The sequence below is a fragment of the Camellia sinensis genome, chromosome 8 (genome assembly GCF_055761805.1).
Source record: "Camellia sinensis isolate YWXY chromosome 8, ASM5576180v1, whole genome shotgun sequence".
Classification (NCBI taxonomy): domain Eukaryota; kingdom Viridiplantae; phylum Streptophyta; class Magnoliopsida; order Ericales; family Theaceae; genus Camellia; species Camellia sinensis.
Window position 1 is genome coordinate 158,154,487 of NC_138968.1, and position 27,074 is coordinate 158,181,560.

The window sequence follows — 27,074 nt, forward strand, 5'->3', positions numbered from 1 at the left end:
GACCAGCAGATCTATGCGAGGAAGGGGGTAGCTGTCTTTGGGACAAGCACGGTTCAAGTCAGAGTAGTCGACACAGAGCCGCCATTTGCCATTGTGTTTTCGGACGAGGACCACATTGGACAACCACCTAGGATAGTCCACATTTTTGATGAATTGGGCTTCGAGGAGTTTGTTAACTTCGGCGGCTATAAGGGTGTTGCGCTCCGGATGGAAAATGCGTTCCTTCTGGCGGTGGGGTCGAAAATGGGGTTCGATGCTGAGGCAATGGGTTATGAAGGAGGGGTCGATGCCTGGCATGTCAGAATGAGTCCAGGCGAATACATCTCTGTATTCGGTTAAGAGAGCAGTAAGGTCGGCCTTGGCTTAAGCGGGTAATTGACTGCCGATCTTGGCGGTTCTGATTGGGTTGGTGGGATCGATGTTGACTTCAACAAGTTCCTCTACAGGTTCACCTCTGACCAGCTCGTCCTCGTCTCGGACGTCAAGTCCTTCGATGATCATGGCCTCTTTTAGCTTGACTTCTTTGAGCGAGGCGACATAACACTCCCTGGCTACGGTTTGTTCGCCTTTGACAGTTCCGACGCCGAGATCGGTGGAAAATTTCATGGCCAGATGGTATGTGGAAGTGATGGCTTGGAAGGCATTTAGGGCTGTGCGGCCAAGGATAATGTTGTAAGCGGAGGGGCAATCGACCACAAGGAAGGTGAACAGCTTAGTGGTCTGCCGCGGGTGTTCGCCGATGGTGATAGGCAGATCGATGGAGCCGATGGAGGTCACTCGGTCGCCGGTGAAGCCGACCAGAGGGGTTTGGAGAGGGGACAAGCTCTCTTCCCCAATCTTGAGTTGGCGGAAGCAATTGGGGAAGATGATGTCTGAGGAGCTGCCGTTGTCTATGAGGACTCGTCTGACTTTGTAGTTGGAGAGGATGGCGGAAATGACAAGGGGGTCATCATGTGGGTAACGGACTCCTGCACAGTCGGTATCGGTGAAGGTGATGGGTTCGATCCATTGTTTTGACTGTTTGGGAGGTCGGTCCACCGTCGCCACTGCTTTGTCTGAGCCTTGCCTGATTTTTCTGAGTTCTGCCTTCTGAGCCGAGCGGGATGGCCCCCCGCAAGCAAGGCCCCCCGAAATGACTCTGATTTCTCCGACTGGTGGAGGGGGATTGCCCGGAGGCCGAGGCTGTGGTGGGGGGCGATCGTGGCCTTCGTTTGGTGGGGCTTGATTGCGGGGCGGTGTGCGTCGGCGATTGTTCCTGGGATGGTCAGTTCTTTGTCTCTGTGGGGGACGGGGGTCTGTGAATCGGCTGAGGCGGCCCTGGCGGATGAAGGTCTCGATCTGGTCTTTGAGGTTAACGCACTCGTCGGTGGTATGGCCATGGTCTTGGTGGAAGCGGCAGTATTTGGACTGATCTTTCCGGGTGGAAGGGTTTCGGGACGGTAGGGGCCATTTGAGGGGATAGTCCCGCTGGATCTGATTGAGGACGTGCTCCATGGGGGAGTTGAGAGGGGTGTATCGCTCGAACCGACCGGGCGGTCGGGTCGGAGTCGACCGGTCAGTTCGGGGGGGGGGCGGTCATTATAGTGGGGTGTTTGGCTATTATACTGGGCGGTTCTGGGCTCGGAGTCTTTCCTCTTTTCTCTGGGAGTCGGATTTTTAGGAGTCGGCTCTCGCCGAGCGGCCAGGGAATCTTCAGCATTCATGTATTTCTGGGCTTTGGACAGTAGAGCTGCCATGGTGGTTGGAGGGTTTTTGGAGAGGGAGAAAAGGAAATCAGACGACCGCAGGCCGGCCATAAAGGCGGTGAGGATGACCTTGTCGTCATTCTCCGCTACTTGAAGGGCTTCGGTGTTGAAGCGGGTGACAAAGCTGCGGAGCGACTCCCCCTCGGTCTGACGAATGTTAAGGAGCTGGGTGGCTGGGCGCCTCTGACGCTGGGCTCCAATAAAATGGCTCAGGAAGGAGTCACTGAGGTGTTGAAAGGTGGAGACGGAGTCCGCCGGTAGCTGGCTAAACCACAGCCGAGCTGATCCCTTTAGTGTTACTGGAAAAGCTCGGCACATGATCTCGTCAGGGAAGGCATGGAGGACCATGAGGGTGCGGTAGGTTTCCAGATGGTCGACTGGGTCCGTCGTGCCATCGAAGGAGTCAATGGTAGGCATCTTGAACTTGGCAGGCAATGGTTTGTCGCGGATGGAGGCAACAAAAGGTGAGTTGGTGGTGGTTGAGGGCTTGTGCTGAATGTTCTGCATGACCCCTTGTAGTTGGAGTTTCATAGCTCGGATTTCAGTGTCCCAGAGGGGAGTGTTGTCACCATGGTCGGCCAATGGAGGCTGGACACTGCTAGCATCCCCCTCAGGGGTCAGTGCTGCGACTGGCGGGCGTGGAGGTGGAGGTGGTAGGTTTTCATGTTGGGGAGGAAGGAGCTGCGAACCTTCTGGGTTAGGCGGAGGGGGCTGTGGAGCAGTATGGCCTGGGGTTGTCCCTTGGTTGGGTGGAATGTTTGGAGGTGGAACGGGGGGGCTTCTTTGGAGTAACGCATTGATCAGGGCCTGGTTTTGCTCGGCCATGCGGTTAATGCTGTTGGTGAGCTCGATGATGTACTGTGGTGGGTTGGTTGGGTGGGAGGGATTTGTTTGGTGATCGGCGGCGTTGTGGTGAGAAGCCATGGACCTAGTCGTGACCATACACCTAGACAGGCAAAAAGGAAAATGTGATGGTGAGAAGGGAGGGCTCCGGCGGTAGTGAACACAACTAGCGCGCGAATAAACCAGTGAGTTCCCACAGACGGCGCCAACTGATAAGTTCTGCTCCCCGGGTGGATGGGTCGGACTGGTCCAGGCTCTTCAGACTCCGGCTCAGGGTGATGACTCTGTCAGGTGACCTGCATGCAAGCCCAGAGGGGAACGGGGTAGTCCCCCAGTGAACCCTCCGGTGTGAGAATTAGTAGAGTAGAGTGTGAGAAAAACTGTGTAGAGAGGGATCGAGAGAGAGAGATAGCTTAACCTTATTCTTGTCCTCCTATCCTTGCTTATATTCTTTTGTTATCATTTTTCCTGTCTTTTGTGACGTGCTTTCTTTGCCGAAAGCCTGTGCCGTAGCTTACCTTGTTCAGGGTGATGGAGGCTCTGTTCCGGCGGGGTGTGCTGTCGTAATAAATGCTGTGATGGGATGCATTAATGGTGATGTGTTGTGATAATAACTCTGCAGATCTTTGTCTGCTGATGTGGCTCGTGTCCCACCTGCCATGTGCCCAAATGCCATTGGCCCTTCATGTCTAGATGGCCTCCAGCCGTCCTGGGCTTTGCCAACCGGGTTATGCCATTGGTCCCAAGCGATGGGAGTAATTTCAGTTTTACATTTCCTGTTCTTTACATTTCTGTACTTTGAAATTCTTGCATTGCACTTCGTTCATAGGAGTAATTTCAAGTAGATTGTTGCTGTAAACCTCTACGAGGCTGAGTTTGGATTATTGTAAGTTTTTTCATTTTAATGAAATGTTTCAATTGTTCTTCATTTAATTATTATTTGCTTAATTCTCCTGAATCAAGCCACCAGTAAAAGTCCTCTTCATTGAGGCTGAAAGAACTAAAACATAATCGTCTGATAATTGGTTGGCAATTAATTTTCTATAAGGACTGATTGATCCTTACTGGCACGCTCATAATTACAAAAATAACCTTCGAAAGCCAAAAGTCAACATATATTTTTGGCATGCCCAGTGGGACTAATTGAAATGGCTAGACGTAGGAGATAAGGAGCAAATGAACGCTTGGAAGAAGGCGTGGAATGAGAGGTAGAAATGCCTAATCCAGAGGATAATGTGATAACACATCCTGTGGAAGCATCCAGTTCATCAGAACCTATGGTCGAATAGACCAGCACTTTGGAACAACTACCACATGTTCAGAATATTGGACGAGGCCAAGGAATTGGACCATCCATTATTCCATCTACTCAGCCAATGAATCCATGGAGTGGCCTAGTAGATGCTATGGGACAGCAGTTAATAAACACAATGGAAAGATGGACAACATCCTTTTTGGATCAAATGAATACCCACCAACCAACAAACACGAGACATGGAGGAAATTTCAAATGTCCCTCAGCAAAGATTGGCTAAAGATAAACAGCCTATGCAAATTACTGGACATTTTAATGGTCAAACTAGTAATCAAAACTATGAAAGACCATCACCCCAGTCTTGGTATGAACCCATTTCGAGGCCTATGGCAGGTCAAAATGCATCAGTACTTAACAGTGAAGCCATACAAGTTGGTGGATCGGGCTTAGTACAAGAAAATGGTATAAGAATGATCCCAAACCCCATGTTCGAAGCCATACCTGGCACAAGGGGATTTACTAATCCTTTATTCGAATTTATGCCCGGGGGGTTGGAAGGTTTTCCTACAAATGGAAGAGACACAACACCTGTTCCAGCACCTTTCGCAGGTCCTTTCGCAAGACAGGCTCAAAGGGGTTACCCACACCCCCAACAGCAACCGGCACCACAGGGACAACCAGTCCCAAATATACCACCCTATGGACCAAGAGGACCCCAGACACAAGGTTGTCCACCAAACCTTGTGTTTGTTCCTCCAGTAATGGTTCAGCAGGCACAAAATATGGTCCCTAGGGACCAAATTGCTGATATTGTTAGAGAGATGTGTGGACTGATGGCTCGGGGGGTCCAGACTCCTGTGTACAGGAAACCGTACCCAGAATGGGTAGACAGGGTACATGAATACCCAAGAAGTTTCAGGATACCAGATTTTGCCCTTTTTTATGGGAATGGAAACCAGTCAACAGTGGAGCATATTGCTAAGTTTGCTGCTCAATGCGGTGAATTTACTAATAATGACTATATGAAATTAAGATTATTCCCAAATTCTCTAACTGGGGGAGCATTTGTATGGTATATTAACCTTACACCTGGCTCTATCCAAACGTGGCAACAAATAGAAGAGGCATTTCATGCCCAATTCTTCCAATCGAAGCCAGAGGTTTCCATGGCAGACTTGGCAAGATTGAGTCAAAGGCCTGATGAAAAGGCTACTCAGTTTATTGCCAGATTTAAAAGAGCACGAAAAAAATGTAGGGTTATCCTGCCAGAGCCAGAATTCGTAAGATTGGGTCAAAATGGCTTAGAGTTTAGGCTTCGAAAGAAGTTTGACTCGACTGAGTTCAGAGACTTAGTGGAACTAACGTATAAGGTGTCTAGGTATGAAGCATTATTAGAGAAAGAACAAGATTGAAATAATGCATCGTACAAGACATATTATAGAGATCCTAATTATGAGATTGATGTAGCAGAGATTGTGGGGAAAGAACCTGTGATCTGTGAGGCATTAATTCATAAGGATACAACAATTGACCAGCAGTTTAAAAAGAAAGACCTTCATAGGAAATACTCTTTCGATTTAACTAAGGCAGATGACATTTTTGATCATTTGCTTGCAGCCAGCTTCCTTAAGTTACCAAAAAGAGTCAAAATTCCATCTCCAAATGAACTTAAAGAAAAAGTGTATTGTAAATGGCATAATTGTTGGTCTCACTCGACTAAAAACTGTATTGTTTTTCGAGACCGGATCCAAGAACAAATTCGAAAAGGAAGTCTAAAATTCCCAGCTAAAGTAGAAAAGGCCATGGGGATCGACAGTAATCCATTCCCAAAAGTTGGAGAAAGTGCATTTAATGTTGTTGCACCAGACTTCCAGAATTTGTCTCCGCAGGAATTGGAAGAGGTCAATGTGCAAATGCATGTTGCTAGCCAGGCTACTGTTAAGAAAGACACTAGAAGTTTGCCAATTGTTAGACAAGGCTCTACAAGCTAGGGAAAAGACTCTGATGAAGAAGCACTAGATGATGATTCCTTAAAGGCAGTAGTTATCCAAAGAATGTGTCCCAGGTGTAGGTTGAGCTATAAGTGGCTGAAGGGGCTTCCGATTGATGGGAAGCAATACTACAGGGATGTGTAGAGATGTCCTAAACCAATCAGTGCTTATAACAAAAGGCCATATCCGACTGCTCCCAGGCAGCAGCCATTCATGGCTGAATCAGCAGCTACTAGAGTGCAATTCAAGGGTAAGAGGCCTATACATGAGTCCAGACCTACCAACTATTACAAAGTGGAAGGCAATCATCCTAAAAGAAGGACTGAAATAAGCTCAGGTTATGGGATCAAAGCCAGAAATTGGCTCCCTAGACCAGCCTCACGCAGGACAGAAAGTGGCTACCTTCATCAAAGGCCTGAGTTAGGCCCAAAACATGAAGTCAGGGCTAAGCAGTGGCCTTCACAGCCAACTTCAAAGATGGCTTCGAAGGAGGAAAGAAACAGTTCAACAGCTGAGTCAGTAAGTTCGTGGGTACCTGGAGTTCCAGATTGGTTTGTGATGCAGAACAAACCTAGAGAAGTGTCTACCCAAAGAGATGTTGTTGGAAACCAAGGTAGGATGGTCAAGCCTCCTTTGGTGGCTCCAAACAATTGGGTATTACTTAAACACCCAAAAACGAAGGAACCAGATATGGTCCCCGTAATTTCTAGATCACAAATGAGGAAGATTGAGCGTAGGTACACTCAGTGCTAGAAAGACCTGAAAGAAAGTGGAGAAAGCTCATCATTGATCCAGACAGAAGGAAAGAAGAATCCAAAGTCAGACCATACTCCAAAAATAACTCTACAAGACAAAATGGGTTGTAGCAGAGAACAATTGGCCAAAGTTCACTCTGAACTAAAAGCCAAAGAGAAGTCCAGTCTAGCAAGATTGGAGAAGGCTTTGATGGAGAATAGCCTAGGCCAAAAGAAAGAAGTGGTTGAGGAAGAAATGTTCGAAGCCTTCATGACTAAACAGACGTTTTTGGTTGAAAAACCAGTAAAAAAATACCATCGAAGGATGAAGTGCCAGAATGCAGCATGGAAGATGCTTCTAAAGTAACTGAATAAGGTGGCCAAGAGGAGAAACAGGCACAGCCAGCCATCCAATTTGGTTCGTTTCCCCCAGTATCAGTAAATATGGTACATATACTACCGCATGAATTCCAAGCTGGAGATGAGAACCAAGAGGGTCAAGAAATGGACCCAATTCCAGTCTCTAATGAAGACTCACAAGTGAGTATGGTGCAAGATGAATCCGGAATGGCTACCCCAATGGAAACTGAATACGAGAGTGAAGAAGAGGTGAGTATCAACCTCTCACATCCATTTGAGTATCCCTCAAACTCTATGACACAGCATGTCAAGCCTTTGTATATCAAGGCCTTCTTCGATGGGATATAATTGAACCGAGTCTTGGTGGATAAAGGGGCAGCAGTGAACTTACTACCGAAATCTTTCTTGAAGAAACTAGGGAAAAGGAACCTCAGGTTAATCCCAACCAGCGCAACCATTGCTGGCTTCGCTGGAGACAAACAAATGGCTCAGGGAATTCTGCCCATCAACCTGAGTGTGGGAACCAGGGACTGCATGACGGCATTCTTCGTTATCGACAGCAATGCTTTACTTGGTAGAGATTGGATTCACACTAACAAGTGTGTGCCTTCCTCTTTGCATCAGAAAATAATGATGGCCTTGGGCAATGGAGAGACAGAGGAAATTGATGCAGATCCTCAACCTTTCATAGCCTGTGCAGACTTTGCGGAGGCTAAATTGTATATTGAGGGAGTGACACCATTCGGTATACTGAGAAAACCTAATGGCTCAGCCGAAGTGACATCTGATGAGGAAGTGACACACCTGAAGCACTCGGTTCAGGAGAGTGCTGATGAAGAGGTTGTCGTTAAGGATGACAATGATGCTTGGTTGTAGGCAAAGAAATGAAGCCCAAGAAGCCAAGTCTTTGGCTCTAATTAAGTTCTCAGTATTGGATGTAAAATCAATAGTCCAGAAAGTGCAAGAGCAAGAGAAAGAAGCCATGATAATTGGCTGCGAGCAGGAGCAGCAACAGGCCAGAGTTTTGGCCCTTGATAAATTCTGTGCATTGGACATTGAAACAAAAGTCTAGGAGATACAGGAAGAAGAAGCCTTATGGACAGACTTTGTCTATAAGGAGAAGGGTAAAGATGTTAAATCAAAGAACCTGGGAGCAGAACAAAGCAAGGAGATTGCTTCGAAGTTAGAAGGAATCAAAGAAGGAGCTTCAGTAAGTTCTCAGATACAAGACCCCTTAGAAGAAATAAATTTAGGGGAAGGTTCTATACAACAACCCATCTATATAAGTGCCTGGTTGAATGCTCTTGACAGGAACCAGTTGTTGGTTGTTCTTAAGAAATATAAAGATTGTTTTGCATGGTCTTATAATGAACTACCAGGATTGGATAGGTCATTAGTAGAACATAGGCTCCCTATGAGACCTAATTTCAAGCCATACAAGCAAAAACCAAGAAGAATGAGTCCAGAAGTGATTCAGAAAGGTAAGGAGGAAATTCTTAGACTACTCAAGGCAGGCTTTATTAGGACAGCCAGGTATGTTGAGTGGCTATCCAATATTGTACCTGTAGTTAAGAAGAATGATAAAATGAGGGTTTGCATTGATTTCATAAACTTAAATCTAGCAACTCCAAAAGATGAGTATCCTATGCCTATAGTAGATTTGTTGGTAGACAGTTTAGCAGGGCATCAAATTTTATCAATGATAGATGGGCACTCTGGTTATAACCAAATCTGCATTGCAGAGGAGGATGTCCACAAGAGGGCATTCAGATGTCCTAGAAATATTGGCACCTTCGAATGGGTTAAAATGCCATTTGGTCTGAAGAATGCTGTGGCTACATATCAGAGGGCTATGAACACTATCTTTGATGACCTCATTGGAGGGTATTTAGAGTGTTATATCGATGACATTGTAGTTAAATCTCAATCCATGGAGGAGCATCTGTTTCACTTAGAAGCAGCTTTTGAAAGAATGAGAAAGTTCAAGTTGAAACTCAATCCTCTTAAGTGTGCTTTTGGCGTATCATCTAGAAACTTCTTGGGCTATGTAGTACACAAGAAAGGAATACAGATTGACCAGAATAAAGCCTAAGCCATCATTGAAGCCAGACCTCCATCAAGTAAGAAAGAATTACAAAAGTTCCTTGAATAGGTTAATTTTCTTCGAAGATTCATTTCTAACACTGTAGGGAAAACTAAAGTATTTTCTTCCTTGTTAAGGCTAAAAGATGAAGAGGAATTTGTGTGGACAACAGAGCATCAAATTGCTTTCGAAGGAATCAAAGCCTACTTGGCCAACCCTCCAGTGCTGATACCACCAAAGGGTGAGAAGCCCTTGAAGTTATACATAGCTGCAGCAGAGGATTCATTGGGAGCTTTCTTCACCCAAGACAATGAAGAAGGCAAGGAGCAAGCTGTTTATTACCTTAGTAGGTTTTTAAATTCTTGTGAATGTAAATACTCAGCTGTAGAAAAGCTGTGCCTTGCATTGTATTTTGTTGCAATGAAATTAAGATACTATCTTTTGCCTACAACTGTCTTGGTAATTGCAACCACAGATTTGGTTAAGTATATGATATCTAGACCCATGTTGATGAGAAGAATTGGCAAATGGATACTAGCCTTATCAGAATTTCATTTAGAATATGTTCCCCAAAAGGCAGTAAAAGGACAAGTTTTAGCTAATTTCTTGGCAGACCATCCATCTCAAACAGAAAGCCAAGAAATAATGGAACTTGGTATGGCTAGTGTTGAGCCATGGCAAATGTGGTTCGATGGATTAAAAGCCAATGGCCTAATTGGAATTGGTATAGTGATTAAGTCACCACAAGGAGTAGAAACCACACATAGTTTCAGAGTGGATGAAATTACCTGTTCTAATAATCAAGCTGAATATGAAGCCTTAATAGTGGGACTGGAAATTCTTATTGGGTTACAAGTTCATGCAGTTGACATAGTTAGAGATTCTCAATTGGTGGTTAATCAAATGAAAGAGATTTTCAAATGTCAAAGTATAAGCATGTTGCCATATTATGTTGTTGCATTACATCTGCTTTCTCAATTTCAAATACCAAATGTAACTCATATCCTAAGATTCTTGAATAATAGAGCTAATGATGTGGCTCAGAAAGTTTCGAATTTCAAGAGAAGGGATAATGTTCAAAGGGACATAAGCCAAACAACATTTCAGAAATTAATACCACCCTTAAATAAAAGGAATGTAGTCCTGCAAGTCAATCATAATGACTTACAAGAATAAGATTGGAGGCATCCAATAATGTAGTATTTGGCTGGCCCATCTTCAAAGGCCAGTAGAAAAATTAAATTGTAATCTATGCAATACATGATATATGGTAATGCTCTCTACAAAAGGGGGGGGGGGGAGATGGTCTATTGCTGAAATGTTTAGGCCCAAAAGAAGCATTGATAGCTATGGCTGAGGTTCATGAAGGTATCTGCGGTGCTTATTAGCCTGGTGTGAAGATGAGATGGTTGCTTCGAAGGCATTCCTACTATTTGCCAACTATCCTTAAAGATTGCATAGAATATGCAAGAGGTTGCCAGGCATGTCAAAAGCATGGCACAATAAGGCATGTGTCCATAACTGACGTACATGCAGTAGTGAAGCCTTGACCATTTAGAGGATGGGCCATGGATATGATGGGGAAAATACACCCACCTTCTTCGAAGCATCATTGTTTCATTTTGGTGGCCACTGATTACTTCACTAAGTGGGTTGAAGCTAAGCCATACAAAGCTGTAGACCAAACTAAGGTCATTGGATTCATTAAGGATTTAATCCATAGATTTGATATCCCACAGACTATAACCGTTGATAATGGGACTGTATTCGATGGGAAAATGGTAAAGTCTTTTGTGGCAGAGTTTAGAATTAGCCTTGTTAATTCCACCCCCTATTATGCACAAGCCAATGGTCAAGCTGAATCATCCAATAAATCCTTGAAAAAGGGAATACAAAAGGTTGTGGAAGACAATCCTAGGGATTGGCATAACTTATTGTTGGATGTATTGTGGGCTTATAGAACTTCCTCAAGGTCAAGCACAGGAGTCACTCCTTATGCCTTAGTATATGGGCATGATGCAGTGTTACTTGTGGAAATTAATGTTAAGTCCTTGAGGGTAAGATGCCAAGACCAGTTAGATCTTGGGCAATATCATCAGAGTATGTGCTTGGAGTTAGAAAATATAGATGAAGCTAGAATTCTGGCATTAAATAGCATTCTTTTTCAAAAGAAGAAAGCAGCCAAAAACTATAATAATAAAGTCAAACACATTGGCTTTGATGAAGGTGATTTGGTATGGAAGACAATACTCCCAATAGGGATCAATAGCCATAAATTTGGTAAATGGTCACCTAACTGGGAAGGACCATATCAAGTTTATAGAGTCCTGCCTTTTGGAGCATACCATTTGAGAAATTTAAATGGGTATGTACATCCCAAAAAGATTAATGACAGATATTTGAAGCCTTATTTTCTAACCATTTAGGAAATACAAGGAATAAAATAAATGCTAAATAAAAGAATATAAGAATAGTCAAATGATAAATAAGAATTTGTTTTCATAGAGAGTTGAATACATTTTGCCATAAATTGGTCCAGAAATTAGTACAATGCCTCAGTTGTTCTTTTACAACAGATGTTCTATTCTTAAATGATGAAAACAACTGGATGGCTGTGGTCATTTCTTGCTTTCGATCGGCCAGTCCTTGATTGGTAATCAGTAACTTGGTGTCAGTCCGAACTAAGGCCTAATTGACTACAGATAGTTCCTCCTCAAGTTGAGCTTTCTTCTCCAGTAGTTGAGTTCGAAACTGGGAGACAGAGGAATGTTGTTCCTTTAGCTCTGATACTTCAGTATGTGCTTTGGAAACAAAGCTCTGGTCTCCAACCAATTTTTCCTCTGCAGCCTTGGTAGCATGGCAAATGTTGATATAAAAGTTAATAGTGACTGTTGTCTGAGATAAATGAGTTGAGACATTCATGCCGGATTGCTCAACAATTTTGCAGCATTGAAGAAAGCCATTTCTCATTATAGGTCTCTCTAAGGCCTCGAAAGGAATCCTCGAAAAAGCCATTTCGAGGATTCCTTTCGAGGCCTTAGAGAGGTGAAGAAGGCTTACTACTGAAGGAAGAGCTCTTAAAAATTTCTAGTAGGGAATCAGCCAAAACTAATGGCTCAGTCTCATCACTAGCCATTGGAGAGGTGGAAGGCATGTCAAAGAGACTGGCTAGTCTTGCTTCGAAGATGTCTACCTCGTCCATGGACATGAAAGGTGCAGAAAGAGCTTTGGTGGAGGGCACGATGGACTACATAGGAATAAGAGAAATGGGTGGGGCATCTTCAGCAGTCTCTATAGTTCTAGCTACCAGCAAGTCGAGGGAAGAGGGGCTGGAACTAGGTAAAGGTGATAAACCATGAGTTGGAGAGCTACTAGTACCCTCTATAGAAGAATCGGCTACCATCAAAGAGGAAGTAGTAGCTGGAGTTTCCTTAGGAGGGGAAGGAAAAACAAGGCTAAAAAGAGAACTAAATTGAGAAAAATCAAAAGACAAATAAGGGAGATATGGGGTTAAGCTAAAAGGAAAAGGAGCAGGAATACTTGGTCTTAGGAAGGGTATAGAAAACATAGGGCCTGGAAGTGGCAGAATTATTTGAATGGTCTCCACATCTCGAGTTTGTTCCACTTCAACTGAAACTGAGGAAGTCCTTATTGGAAGAATAGACTCAGTAGTTGTTGCTGCAAAAGAAGAAGTACAAAGTAATATCAAGTCTCAATATCAAGGAATTGACAAGGGAAAAGAATAGAGACTTGAAAGAAGTTACTTGTTTCAGAGGTGGTAGCAACATTGGGAGGACTGCGAAGAGAATAGTGCTCAGCAAGATGCTGCATCCTTGCAGTTTCTCTTTGGATTGCAGCAGCAGGAGAAGCTTCATCCCTTAACAGTTGTTGTTGCCGTCTTTTTTCAGCTCTTTGAAAAACAATTATGGCTTTAAAATGTTCCTGCTCTATTGCTTTCGCAGCTGCCTCATGAATAGGGTCTTCGACCAAATTAGAAGGGGAGACAGTCATCTTCCTTCTCTTTTTTCTCTATATTGGTATTTTCTGTTCCTTCTCAATTTCTCTCTCTTCAATCTGGGATTCAGATTCTTCAGAAGTAAGTTCTTCTTCTACTACTCTGGCAGTTGTCTCATGAGTGGGATCTTGAACCAAATCAGAAGAAGAGATAGTCACTCTCTTTCTTCTTTCTAAGGGTATCTCTTGCTCTTGCTTTACTTCTTCTTCTTCTGTTGCCTGAACTTTAGGTGCTTCCTTGTCAAGATCAAGCAAAAGTTTCCTTTTCTTCTTTTGCTGTTTGCTCCTAAGAAGATTTAAAACTTGGGTCTTCTGAGGAGAATCTTCCTGAGAAGCACCCACACCACCTTCACAAAAGAAAAACTAAAGATAAGGCTAAAAAGCATTATAAAAAAAAAGGCAAAAGGAGAAGAAACAAGGGTATATACCTTTCTTCGAGGCAGCCCGAGTAACTCTAGGAGGAGTGGAAGCAGCAGGAGTAAATTGCGTGGTGGCAGGCACAGAAGCTGAAGTGGTAAGAGTAGTGAAAAAAGTGATACCTCCAGCTCTTTGAGGCTTGGATTGGGGCACATCCAACACCATTAATAAGTCTCGAGGAGCAATGACCAAGTATACTTCCATATTGTTCACCCACTAGTTTTGGTACCTCTTCAATAGGTTACCTTGAGGAATGAAAGGGATATATTCACAATCGATCAAGTCCTGTATAAACTTAGAAGGTGCCTCTTCTAGTCTGGACCTTCGAACCTTTAAATCCCTGCTAGTCAGACTTAGGTTGGTGTTACTGCAGAGAGGTATTGGGACCCCTTGTGAGAAGCCAAATTGTCCAGCAAATTGAGCAGGACAATAAGGCTCAGCAATGCATTTGTAGGCTCTGGGGTTCATAGTCCCAATAAATAACTCTCTAGGGATCAGAATAGAAGCCCATATATCCCTGTGAGGAGGTGAAGCACAGAACCTATCACTTAGAAAATTCTTCAACCAAGATGGGCCAATAGTAATGGGTTTGAAGGGACGAAAGTTGTAAGAATGAAGGGAAGTTGGAAGCTGGTGGAAGAAAGAGAAGTAAAAAGCAAAGGTAGAAGGATAAACTGAAGCATTGACTAGCCTCATGCCATGAGTAAGAGGGTTTGGCTCAAAAAATTTAAGGCACTTAGATTGTAGCTCAGCAAAATAAGCAAAAAGCTAGAGCTGAAGTATCCAAAATGGACCCCCTTGATTGGCATCCAAGGGTTTCTCACAAAAAAGAGAACAAGCTCTGTATACATGGCCTAGAACGTATGGAGCTAAGGCCACCTTTTTCTATAGGACAAGGGCTTTGGCAAGGGGGGCAAATTCAGATATGATTCTTTGAGAAGAAGTACAGAAAAGGAATTTGCAAAGCCAATATAGTATGAAAGAAAAGAATTCTCTATCAGTTGCAGGGCCATCCCTTCTATTCTCAGCCTTGACAAAGTCATTGTAGGATGAGTTAAGGGAGGGGAGGGAAAAGGGGATTGGTAAGTCAGGATAATCTGGTCCAATGGGGGTACCAATAGGGGACAATCCTAACAGATGGCAAATATCAAGAACAGTAGGGGCCATCATCCCACATCTGAATTGGAAGAAATTAAAGGTAGAATTCCAGAAGCAAATGGCAGCAGGTTCTGGAATTAAGAAAGGGTCCTCTGAGATAGTAAACCTGGATAGTTGGAGGGCATCGAGAAGACAGAGCTCTTAAAGGTCAAAAGTCTTATCAGGAACAACCCGATCATACCATTCTTGCCACTCCGGTCTCACAGTGGGCCAGCATTGGTGGGGACGGTTCATCCTCCAGGTTCCCCAGTCAAGACCACCTTCGTAAAGGAGACAATGGTCTTCTAGACGTGGGTATAACGCTGGAAGCTCAGTAAGAATCTCCTTGAAGATGGGCCCAAGCACATAGTCCTGTTGCTTATGACGTCGAGAGATGAAGATGCGTCTGTCGATGGCGCTTTTCTCACCGGCCTTGTACTTTTCACATTCTGCCTCAATGATCCTTTTCAGGGTTACAAACGAGCTCACGCAGTCTATAACTGGTACTTTCAATGAAGAAGAAGCCATTGATAGAAAGCTTTCTCAGAGGACAAAGTTGGAAAAGAGAGTAAAGAGAAGTGGAAGGTCAATAGAGATAAAGGGTTTGTGTGTTAAATGAGCGAGTGATTTCAGAACACGAAATAAAAGGGTTTTAAAAAACCTTTGTGTCTAAGAAATATATCATGTAATTCGTAAAGTACTAAAGGTACAGATACGAAGAGTTTCCTTCAATATTGATACTTTTGGAGGCAAAAAACACATCCCAGATGTTGATGCCAGCTTCGAAATAAAATATTTGGCTTCGAAACCAGATTTTGGCACCAAAAGTCAAATAACAGTGGCTTTGAAATGGAGAAGCCGGCTTCGAAGCACATTCCATTGCTAAGGATGTATGAATGCACAAATATTTGTTTACTTCAAAGGAATTAAAGACCTGTTTTAGGTTTCTCAATGAGAGTAATGTCCTTCGAAGCAAAATTTGATACCCTTTAAGGGTGGGAATTGATGTTCAAAACATCAAAACCAATAGTTGGTTTATATATACAGAAAGGACTGTCTTTTCGGACTAAAACAGTGTTGCCCTCAAATGGGGTTTCCATATTTTTGAAAGTATGGACTGTTGTTCGAAGCAAAAATGGTCAATTTAAAACTGACTGATTGTACTAACCATGACCATATTTTGGTTATGATTAAAACAAGCTTTAAGAGACAAGATTGTTAAATTCGAAGCACTGATTCTAAATGAAAATCAGCAAAAACTGTCAACTGTAATCCATAAATTGAAAAAGTTCATGTTGGTTTTTTTTAGCGTTTCATTTAAAACGATTGAATTTGGATTCGAAGGATAAGATTATTCAGTTCGAAGTCCTAAATTTGCTTTTAAAGACAAACAGGGACAAGATCAAACAATGCCAAATAAAGAGAAAAGTCTTAGTTGTATTAATGCAATAGCAATTACATCGAATGGCCCTCTTTGGGCACAAATTCAAGTTTATAAAAATAAGGAATAGAATAAATAACAAGATCATGAAATTTGGTCCAACTATAATCAATGAATTTCTGTTCTTTCTTTATTCTATCTTCTATTTCTTCTAGGATTGGCTGCTGAAGTTGATGTGCTCTCACTTCGTAGAAGAGCTCTTCAACCTTTATTTCGAACGCTGTTTCTCTCAATCCTTGTTCCAACTCGTCCATATCCAAGTCATCCCAATACAAAGAGTCTTTATTCTTGAAGCTATCAAATTCTTCAACAAGGTTCTCCGCTTCGTATTGGGCATGAACTCGAAGGGATGAGAGTTGGTCCAAAGATTGAATGGTGACCACAGAAGTTCGATGCCAGTGATGAAGCAATGGGAGTTGGTCCAAAAACATGTGAAGCTCTGCTTAGGCGAGGGGGTTGAGGACATGATCCCGAGTCAAAATGCCACAAGCCCATCGAAGGTTCTTGAGAGGGATGTCATCCTGAAGAATATTGAAAGGCAAGTGAGAAAAGGCTGCAAGCAGAAGTTGGGCTTGCCTCCGCTCAGCTGGAGTAGGAGAAGGTGGAGGCTTGTAAGAAGGAAAGACCTTATCCGCAAAGAGGGCAAGCCTCAGTCTCTCTGTCCAGCAAGGATTTGGTGGAGGAGGAGATATGGAAGCTTCCACTTAAGGATAAGGAGCAAGGGTAGAAGGAACAAGGGCATTAATATAATCGAGCCAATCAGAAGAGCAAAGCTTCACCTTCTGGGCTAAGAATGATGGATTGTATCCTTGTGTCTCTTCTGGGCGTCGAGTAGCATGCACTATCTTCGTAGGCATGGAGGATGTGTACCATGCTACAAGCAAATTGTCCTCCAAACTACGTCGTCGGTCGATGGGCACGTAAGGGTAAGCCACCGAGCTTTGCGCATAGGAAGGGAACTCTAAAGGGTCAGTGAACTTGACAAAATGATGGTTAATTTGCTCCCTTAAATCACAGGCCTTAGGTTTCGACCAGCTTGCCCAATCAGAAGCCCCAGAGGAAGAAGAAGCCACAGCCTTATCCCATACAGAGGATTGTGAAGAAGAACTTCTCATGTCCATATTTGTAACTTTCTGAATCAAAGGATTTAGGGTAGTTTGTTCGTAGTCCGAGGATGAATCAGAAGAAGAACTTCCCATGTCCATGTTTGTAATTTTCTGAATCAAAGGATTAAGGGCAATGTGTTCGTAGTCCAAGGGTTGATAGTTTGCAAAGGCTTCTATGACTTGAATATAGAAAGGTGGGTAAAGGTGACTAATTAATGCATGGAGGTTCTTTCGAGGAGGAACAACATCATCAGATGACTCTTCGTATGCTCGATCAATGGAGGAGAAAATCGATTCGGCCATAACAATATATCAGTCTGTCCGAATACTAAGGTGGTGGGGGTGTTCAAAAGATTGAAGGAGAGTTTAATGCAAGTGATAAATGACAGTTGCATTTCTGGAAGAATGCAAAGCCCGTGCACGTTCTAAGACGTGGATAAAAGACCTTGATCCACTAATATCACAAAGTATTGGGTATATTAGTGCGGGGGGTAATGTTGGCTACATGTTTTGTATAAGCCAATTATAATTCGACGTGTGGCAGAATAGGGGTAATACAGGAAGACTATTCAAGTCTTCAATCATAATCGTACACGTGACAGTTAGTATTGGTTATTACGAGATCTGAGTAGCATTGGATCAGCAAAGAAGATGCAAAGTGACGTGGTTTCAACGGTTACTCACATTCAGATTCAAAATTAGGAGGGAAGCCTAACTGCAAGTAATGGAATAGCGGAGCTAATTATAAGGCAACATGATCAGCGATCATGGAGGAGCAGTTCGACAGTTAGAAATGCAGTTCGATGGTCATCCTTGAGAAGTATAAATAACAGAGAAGGCCCCAGAAAAAGCCCCCAGACTCAAATCCAAAAAACCAGTCTTATTCTACTTTATTTCCTTTCCAGTTTTACATTTCCTGTTCTTTACAATTCTGTACTTTGAAATTCCTGCACTGCACTTCGTTCATAGGAGTAGTCTCAAGTAGATTGTTGCTGTAAACCTCTACGAGGCTAAGTTTGGATTATTGTAAGTTTTTTCATTTTAATGAAATGCTTCAATTATTCTTCATTTAATTGTTATTTGTTTAATTCTCCTAAATCAAGCCACCAGTAAAAGTCCTCTTCATTGAGGCTGAAAGAACTAAAACATAATCGTCTGATAATTGGTTGGCAATTAATTTTCTATAAGGACTGATTGATCCTTGATGGCATGCTCATAATTACAAAAATAACCTTCGAAAGCCAAAAAGCCAACAGTCTTACTCAAATTTATGTTTGAATCTGAGTTTATCTATTGGAGTAGTTAAATTAAGTATAATAACAAACTCATATGAACAAACATATATATATGTGACATAACTTTGGCAACTGTGTGCGCATGCGCGCGTGCAAAATTTTCTCTGATAGCCACAGGTGGAGAGAGGCAATGGAAGTGAAACCGGTCGTTTCCTTTTCTGTAGCGATCGCAGTGGACGTCGATCAAGCTACACTGATGAGGTAAAGTCGGCAATATTTTACGAAGAAGACGGGTTTGAGGTTTCTAACAGAAGAGGCGGCGCAGTCTCCGTCGTCTGCGGCGGTTACGGAGGAGGAGCTAATGGTGCAATGGATGGATCACTGCCTAGGGTTTCATGATCTGTGAGAGAGAGAGAGGGGGGGGCAATGGTTCTGGTGGTGGATCATGAAGTAGGTGAGGAGGAGGCAGTGGACAGAGGAATGATGTCGGTAGAGGAGAGGCGGCAGACAGAGGAGAGGGACTCTGAAGAAGATGAAGGGGAAGAGGAGCAGGAAGGGGGGCTTTGGTCTGTGAAAGAACCGCCTAGTTACTTGTGCTTTTTTTTCGATTTTTTTTTTATTTTGAATAATTTATTAATGGTGATGTATATATTGAGTAAAGATTTTTTTTCGTACTTACGCAAATATTCATAGTCAATTATATAACAAGATTTTTCATAATTATGCGAACATTCTTAATTAATCATGAAACAAGTTTTTTCGTAATTACATAAATATTCTTGATCGACTATGGAACATAAATATTTTATTTTTTAACAAATTACAAATACACTTATAAAGTTTGTTTAAAATAAAGGGAAAATTAGTCTAAGGTTCCTCTTCCATTTTTAGTAATGGAAAAACATCCATAATATTATTTTTTAATGTCTAAGGTCCCTAAACCCACACCCATATATCATATCAGAGAAATTTAACTCTCTTTATTTCTGATCTTCATTTTATCAAACCTCATTTCTCTCTCTACCTTCTCTATTTCATATCTCCCTCTCTCTCTCTCTCTCTCTCTCACACACACACACATCATTCAACCTGTCTGTTGTCTTCTTCCTCCATTTCTTTACCCCCAAGCAAATTCTCCAATCTCACACAATCTGATTCTCCTGTAACCTCTTATTCTCCAATTCCTGGTCAACCTCACTGTCCTAAACCTCTCCTCCAACCTCCTCTCCACCCAAATCCCACCCCAAATCGCCTTCTGCGCCTACCTCAACGTCATCGATCTCAGCAATAATCTTCTCACGGGTCTAATTTCGCAGCAACTGGGGCTTCTGGTGCTGTTATCGGTTTTCGATGTGTCGAATAACCGGTTGGCGAGTCCGATTCCGGTGGCACTGGGGAACTGGACTGGGAATTTGGTGAGGTTCAATACCAACTCGTATATGGGGAATAAGGATCTCTATGGATACCCATTGCCGCCATTGAAGAGTAAAGGCCTTTCGATTACAACGATTTGAGGGGATTGGATTGGGAAGTGGGTTGTTAAGCTTGGTGCTCAGTTTTAGTGCTGTGTGTATATGGTTGAGAGTTTCTGAGCAGAATATGATTGTTGAAGAAGGTAAAGTTAGTCAGCTCATGCCTAATTATCGAGCTCTTCTCAAAAACTAATTAATGCTTTCAACAAAAATGAATTTAAGATAGACAGGTATATATGATTGATAATGGGTTTTTGTTTTTCCACTTTGTTGTAATTTTTTGTTTTTTGGAGGCAAATTTTACTAATTTCTGCAAGTTTTTTTTTCTTTTCTTTTCTTTTCTTGGAATTTTGTAGTCTTTGTTAACAACCACCTTCTTCTTCTTCTTCTTCTTCTTCTTCTTCTTTTTTTTTTTTTTTTGTGTGTGTGGCTCTTTGGTGCTTTGTTCACAATTTTTACTGGTTTAACAATTAACAATGAATAGATGATTAAACCAATTCAGAAGTTGAAATGTGAGATTCTGGTGAAATTATTTGAACCATTTTGCTCCTCTATTTCTCTGTATATAAATAGTGCACTATCTTTGTGTGTGTCTCTCTCTCTTTAATGGGAAAATTATTTTGCTCCTCGGATACATAGAATCTTTCTTTGTGATTTGTAGGAAGTTGCAACCTGGGCAGTCATCAAGCTGTGGATCTCAAGGTTGTGTCATTAGAATCCATATTTTAGTCCATGAATTACAGAGTGTAGATTGAAATTAATAGGTATTGATCTCTAGATTGAAATGTTCAATTTTTTTTGGATTGAAATTTTCTCTAGGTGTTCAAATTTCTCTGGATTGAAATTTTCTCTAGGTAATCATTCAATTTTTTCTAGATTGAAATTTGGAATCCATGTTTTAGTCCATATTTTAGTCCATGAATTACAAAGTGTAGATTAAATTAATAGGTACTGGATCTCTGGATTATATCACTACCCTCATGAATTACAGAGTGTAGATTGAAATTAATAGGTACTGATCTCTAGATTGAAATGTTCAATTTTTTCTGGATTGAAATTTTCTCTGGGTGTTCATTCAATTTTCTCTGGATTGAAATTTGGAATCCATGTTTTAGTCCATGAATTACAGAGTGTAGATTGAATTAATAGGTACTGAATTAATAAGTACTAGATCTTTGGATTATATCACCACCTTCGGAGGACTAATATTAAGAAGCAGAGTAGTGTCCAGAGAAATTTGGATTTTTCTTTGTGATGTGTCCAGAGAAATTCTCTGGATCGAATTTTCTCTGGATCAAATTTTCTCTGGATTGATGTTGAGAGACCTTACACATTATGAAAATATTGAGTGTCCTTTATACTATAAAATCTTAATACCAGGGACCTTAAAAAAATACCCTAAAATAAAAATTACAATTACCATTTGTTTTAAATTTTTATTTAACACAGTACTCAGATAAAAAAAAAAAAAAAAAAAGAGCCCAATTCTCCTATGTAATAATAAATTATCAAAATTATTTCTCATATCCTTAAAAACTATTAATTGACATAATGATTTATTTTTAACAAATGGTTAACTGAAAAATATTTTTCATATCATTACAAATTGTTAATTTACTTAATGGTTTACTTATTAACAAAATTAGTCATTCATTATGCGAATATGATTTATGTATTAATAAAATTAGTTATATGTATATATATGTATTTTCTTTTGCTTCTTTATTAGTTCAGTGAATTATCTTAGTAATTTTTTCTGGATAGAAGAATTATTTTAGTATTTTTTTTATATTTATTGTTGAGAAAAGTTACACACCATAATTTATTTATTTTTATAAATTTGAAAAAAATGTTAGAAACTCATAAATTCGCTCAAAATGATATGGTAATAAAATTTGAGTCTACATCATTAGTTGTATAACAAATCAAAAAATGATACATACCATACCACATAATTCTATTACATATCTAATAATTTTTTTTCCATTCAATTTTACAGAACAATGTTTTAATTTTTAAAAAATTATCAAAATACAAAATTTAAATATACTGTAATAATAATCCGTGCCTTACACGGGCCTTCTTAAACTAGTGTATATATATATATATATATACATGAGTATTTTGATTATTTTATCTAAACTTGTCCTGAACAAAGTATTTCAACGCCTAAATCTTTAACCAAACAAAATTCAAATTTAAATTTATAATCAGAGTGCCTAAAAAGATTTATATAATAAAATTAAAAAAAAAACATTCACATCCAGAAATAAATTAATTTAGACGAGTATCTTTCTTGGAATCTCGTGAGAGAAATAATAATAATAATAATTGTGTGAGTGAATTTCCGACCACACTGCCAACTAAGTACTCAGTTGCAGAACGCCGGCAGAATAGATTAAGTACGAACGACCTGCAATAGAAAGAAGAGATTCCGGCGGTAGTTCGTCCACTTGGGGACACTACGACGATCAAGTCAGTAAAATATCTCTCAAAGATAACCAATAGTGCTTAACTCACTAGACAGAGCATAAAAAGCATACCTTAGACCCATGGGGGTGCCTCACTTTTATAGCCAACACAATCCTAGTCTCAATAGAAGCCTAACTCCAATGGACTTAGGATTACTGCTAATCTTGGACTCCCAGTAGGATTTGGATAAACTCTCTAAGAGTCTTATCTTTACTCAAACTGAAGTCTTCTTCCATTCTAGGACTCTTGTCCCTTATCCGCTTATCCTGAATTCCGGTATTCTCGCAGATAACCTCGGCCTAGCCGAGATCACATCGACATCATGATCAGGACACGTGGCACCTCGGCTGGCACTTCGGTGACACCTCGGCCACGTGTTGTCATTCAAAAATTATGTCCCCACAATAATAATAATAATAATAATAATAATAATAATAATAATAATAATAATAATAATAATAATAATAATAATAATAATAATAACAGTAGATAAATTTACCTCATCTCTTATACCAATTCATAGTCCAATACACTTAGAAATACAGAATAGCTCTTTCAAGAAAAATCACAGAAGATAAAATAATAAGATTATAAATGTCTAAACTCACTAAGGCTGTATTTGGATTTTTAATTTTTAATTTCATTTTTTTTTTTTTTTTTTGAATTGTGAAAAAAAAGAATGTTATGAAGTGTCATTATGGCATCTGGGAGCCTAAGCTCCGGATAACCGGTTGTCCGTGTGATTTAACTCAACCCATAGGAAATGACCCACTACTAAGGTACCAGTGGAGTTCATTAACCACCCTTAGTAGGGTCAAGTTTCAATCGAAATATAGCACGAGATCTCCGCAGAGAACTACTGAAATTTTATCCAACATTTTTGCACCCGCAAGAGTCGAACCTGACTCTTCTGGGGAAAGCCAATGCTTTCACAACTGGGTTTTTAATTTGAACAAAGATTTGTAGAAGAAAAAGAAAATAGGAAAGAAAGACATAAAAATTTAAATTATATTTTTGTTATATTTTCTTTTCTCTTCACAAATTCTTAAAATTCATGATCTAAACTCAACTTAAAGAACTTTTGAAGACCCCCTTTAAAAATAAATTTTACTTGTCATCCCACTTTTCCAACCTCTTTGTAGCTTTTTCCACCTGCAATACATTCAAATTAATTTTCAACAATTATATTTTCTGATATTTGATTGGTATTCAAAAAATAACATCCCAAAATCAAATCTGGTGTGCCCAGTGGCATTTCAGCAGCTGAAGCTCTTCTTCAGTAAAGAGTCTTCACTGACCCAAAATTAGCTTACCGACCATGAAAACAAGTCATTTTACGAACTTTTTGTAAAAATGACTTTTTTACAAAAATATTTTTCATAGTTTTTATTCAACCAATTAATGTAATTACGTAAAATATTTTCAGAAAAGATATTTTACGTTAAAATAAACAGAGCATTAGTTGCAATATTTACAGCATGCTGACTCTCTTTCTACATAATTAACAAATTATTATTAGTAGTAAAAATGTCTTTTATCCACAATTTATCAATGGTGGCTACTTAATGGGGACCAAAGCTGCTGTTATATAATTATACCAATTTAAAGAAGCTGAAGCTAAAGTTTGGCAGTCATGTTTGGATTTTGAATTTGTAAAGTACAACTAAAAAAAAAATTCTCAATTTTCTTTTTCACAAATCCCTCACAAACACAACCTTGGTGATATTTAATGACAACATATATGAGCTCGTCCTACTCAATTCAAAAACTTTAATTCTACTTATAAAAAATAAAATAAAATAAAATAATTATGTTTGGGTTATGGTACGTGGGTGTATTGAATATTTGGCATTATATATTATAGACATGGTGTAAGAAATTGGTATAAAGGTCAAGAGAAACACCACAAACAGTTTTTTTGGTAAATAATGGTTTGCATCAGTGTGCCCGCTATCAACCCTGACCATATTCCCGACAAACCCCACAAACGATTTTTTTTGATAAATAACACCACAAACAGTTTTTTGAAAATGTATTATCACTTTTTATGCAAACAATAGGAGAATGATATGAAAGAAACAGTCCCTTTAATGATGGACCCATGCCATCTGATATGTATGTAAATGAATTGTCACTCTTTATACAAACAATAAATCTAGGGACATAAAAGTTTAATCGGAAAGAATTGTTCTTCGCTCATGGACCCTTCCATCAGATATCTAATACTATAATTATTTTTTGTGTTTAGTTTTATTGTATCAAAAGATAATCGAGTGTATATGCAACTAGAAGAATAGAAGAAAGCACATGAGTTATCAAGTAGCCAACCTTAGCACCGAATTTGAAGTGAAAACCGAGTAGTGAGCCCAATGGGATCCCAACCATATAATAACAGCCAACATTCACATATGCAACGAGAGCTTGCCATCCACACCCCACAGCAACTCCTTCATTCCTCTCATCTCACATTTAAGTTAGAAGATGAAAGAAAAGTGAAGCCATCTAAGAGTGAATCTGAATCAATATGGTCATGCTTCATTCACAGATAAGAAGCAGGAGATGATTATTTTATGTAAAATTATTCAACATTTGAATCAGATTTTATGACCCGTAATAACTTATCCCGAGAGCTCTTTTATCCCGCATATGTGGAATTATTTGTTAGGATCAAACACACCCAGAGAATTATCTCACACACACAGAGAACACAATATTTACGTGGTTCGGCCCAATGCCTACATCCACGGACAGAAATGAGAATTATCACTAAAATGGAGCAAAAATACAAATACAGAGGAGGAGATAAAACTCACTCAACTCACAGCTCTCACACTCAATTTCTGATGATTTCAACTCTCCCCTCAACCTCTATTTATACACCAAAGAGGGAGAGCCTCATTGGTCACCACCTACCCTCTTCCACTCTCTAGTGGGGTTGGTAGAGTGGGAGAGCCACTTCCATTGGGTGGAGAAAGTGGGTTCTCCAATGGGAGCTCACATGGGATGATCCAACAAATCACCCCCTCAACTCATGTGAGGTGATCCAGTCCACACACTGCTGCTAATCTTGTCACGCCCAAAAGACCAACAGAATCTTCATCTCCTCACTGAGACATTGCATCCCCTGAAAGCTAGAGATAATACACCAGAGATACAAGAGGAGGAGGGAATCCTACATCCTCAACTCAACTCACACCACTCTCTGATTTGGAGAGAGCCTCTGCTCCTATCTCCCACAAATCTCTTCCACGCTTCCTGTCTCGGATATCTTCACTTGCTATGCTTGAACTTGCGCAACCAAAATATCTTGACACCCCCTGATTGGATGTCCTGCACCCCCTGCTCGGGATACCCTTGCATTACCGTGCAACTCCTTGCATGATGAACACGGGAGCAACTAGAAAACTTCAGAGTGTGACACATCAATATCCTCAATTTTCCTTGCTCGGAGCTTATTTCTGAACAACCAGCCTTTGCTTTCTGCACTTTAGAACAACTTCCCAGCGATCTCATATGCCCGTTGTCTGTGCTGCAATCCCTGATGTTCGGTTTAGTCTCACTTGTACGTCCGTACTGATGTTTGACAGTTAGCCCTTCTGCCAAGACAACTTCCATCGGTCTGTACAAGGTATCACTATGCAACTCCGTGCATAGTGCTCGCACCCCCTTATTGGAGTGCATTGCAACGCTCACTTTGCGACTCGAGATTGCATCCCTCCTTTCCATGCATCTTTTGAGAGGTTGCAAAATGTCTCTAACACGGAAGCAAAAGAAACTCTCTTCTTCACTGGCATAGTCTCTACAGACTTGGTTTCTTTGCTCTGAACTTTCTTCAAGATTGGCTTCACTGGCTCAGATCTGTGCACCTTTGAACTGCCTCTTTGCGTTCCCGTGCACCGTTTTCGCCATTCCTGATGAAAGCCTTGCTCAATCATACGCTTTGGTTGCGTATGTTCTCTCTTTGTACCCTTCGACTGGCATTTGACAACACTCATCTTTGTCAAAACTTCTCCTTCCAGTCTGTACAGTTTGTTGCACAATTTGCCTTGCAACATTTCTCTATCACCTCTGCGTACATGAAGAACCCCGCCACTAGATGAGAAACAATTTCCTTTTAGATCTAGCATACTCAGGGAGATTAGATTCCTCCGTACTCCTGGCACATGTCGGACCTCAGATAAAATTACTTTTCTTCCATCCTTAGTAAGGAATCGCACTGTCCCTATGCCGACAACTCTGTTCACTGTGTTGTTGGCCATCCGGATAATGCTACCGCTGACTCTTCGGTAAGTGGAGAAAAGCTTCCTATCCGCACATATGTGGAACGTACACCCTGAATCCAAAATCCAGCCGGGTGTTTTCAACTCTGACGAGACTGTAAGCATCACCTCTTCATCGTCAGAGGAATGCACTGCAACTGCTGTAGTTGAGGGACCTCCGTGTCCCTTAGCCTTCTCTTTGGCTTGTATGTCCGCCTTCTTCTCCGGGCAATCTCTTATTACGTGATCCTCTTGATCACAGTAAAAACACCTCCTCGTGTTGTCCTGTCTGGACTGTGAACGCCCTCTGCTTTTACTTCTTCCTCTACCTCTGCCCCTTTCTCTATCTCTGCCTCTACTTTCTGTGACAAGGGCATGAGACTGCTCTCCGTCCATCTCTTTCTTCCTTGCCTCCTCGTTGAATAAGGCGTCTGTGACCATCCCCATGGTCAGCTTCCCTTCGGGTGCAGAATTACTGAGAGAAACCACCAACGTCTCCCAGCTGTCTGG

General features: G+C 41.0%; 2 pseudogenes; one reads left to right on the forward strand and one right to left on the reverse strand.

Annotated features, from left to right (window-relative positions):
* The first annotated feature begins 18,787 nt into the window (after window positions 1-18,787).
* LOC114263925 (uncharacterized) lies at window positions 18,788-20,026 on the forward strand (annotated as a pseudogene).
* A 3,386-nt stretch (window positions 20,027-23,412) lies between these two features.
* The window catches only part of LOC114263924 (protein DETOXIFICATION 40-like), a 50,248-nt pseudogene continuing 46,586 nt past the window's right edge, over window positions 23,413-27,074 (reverse strand).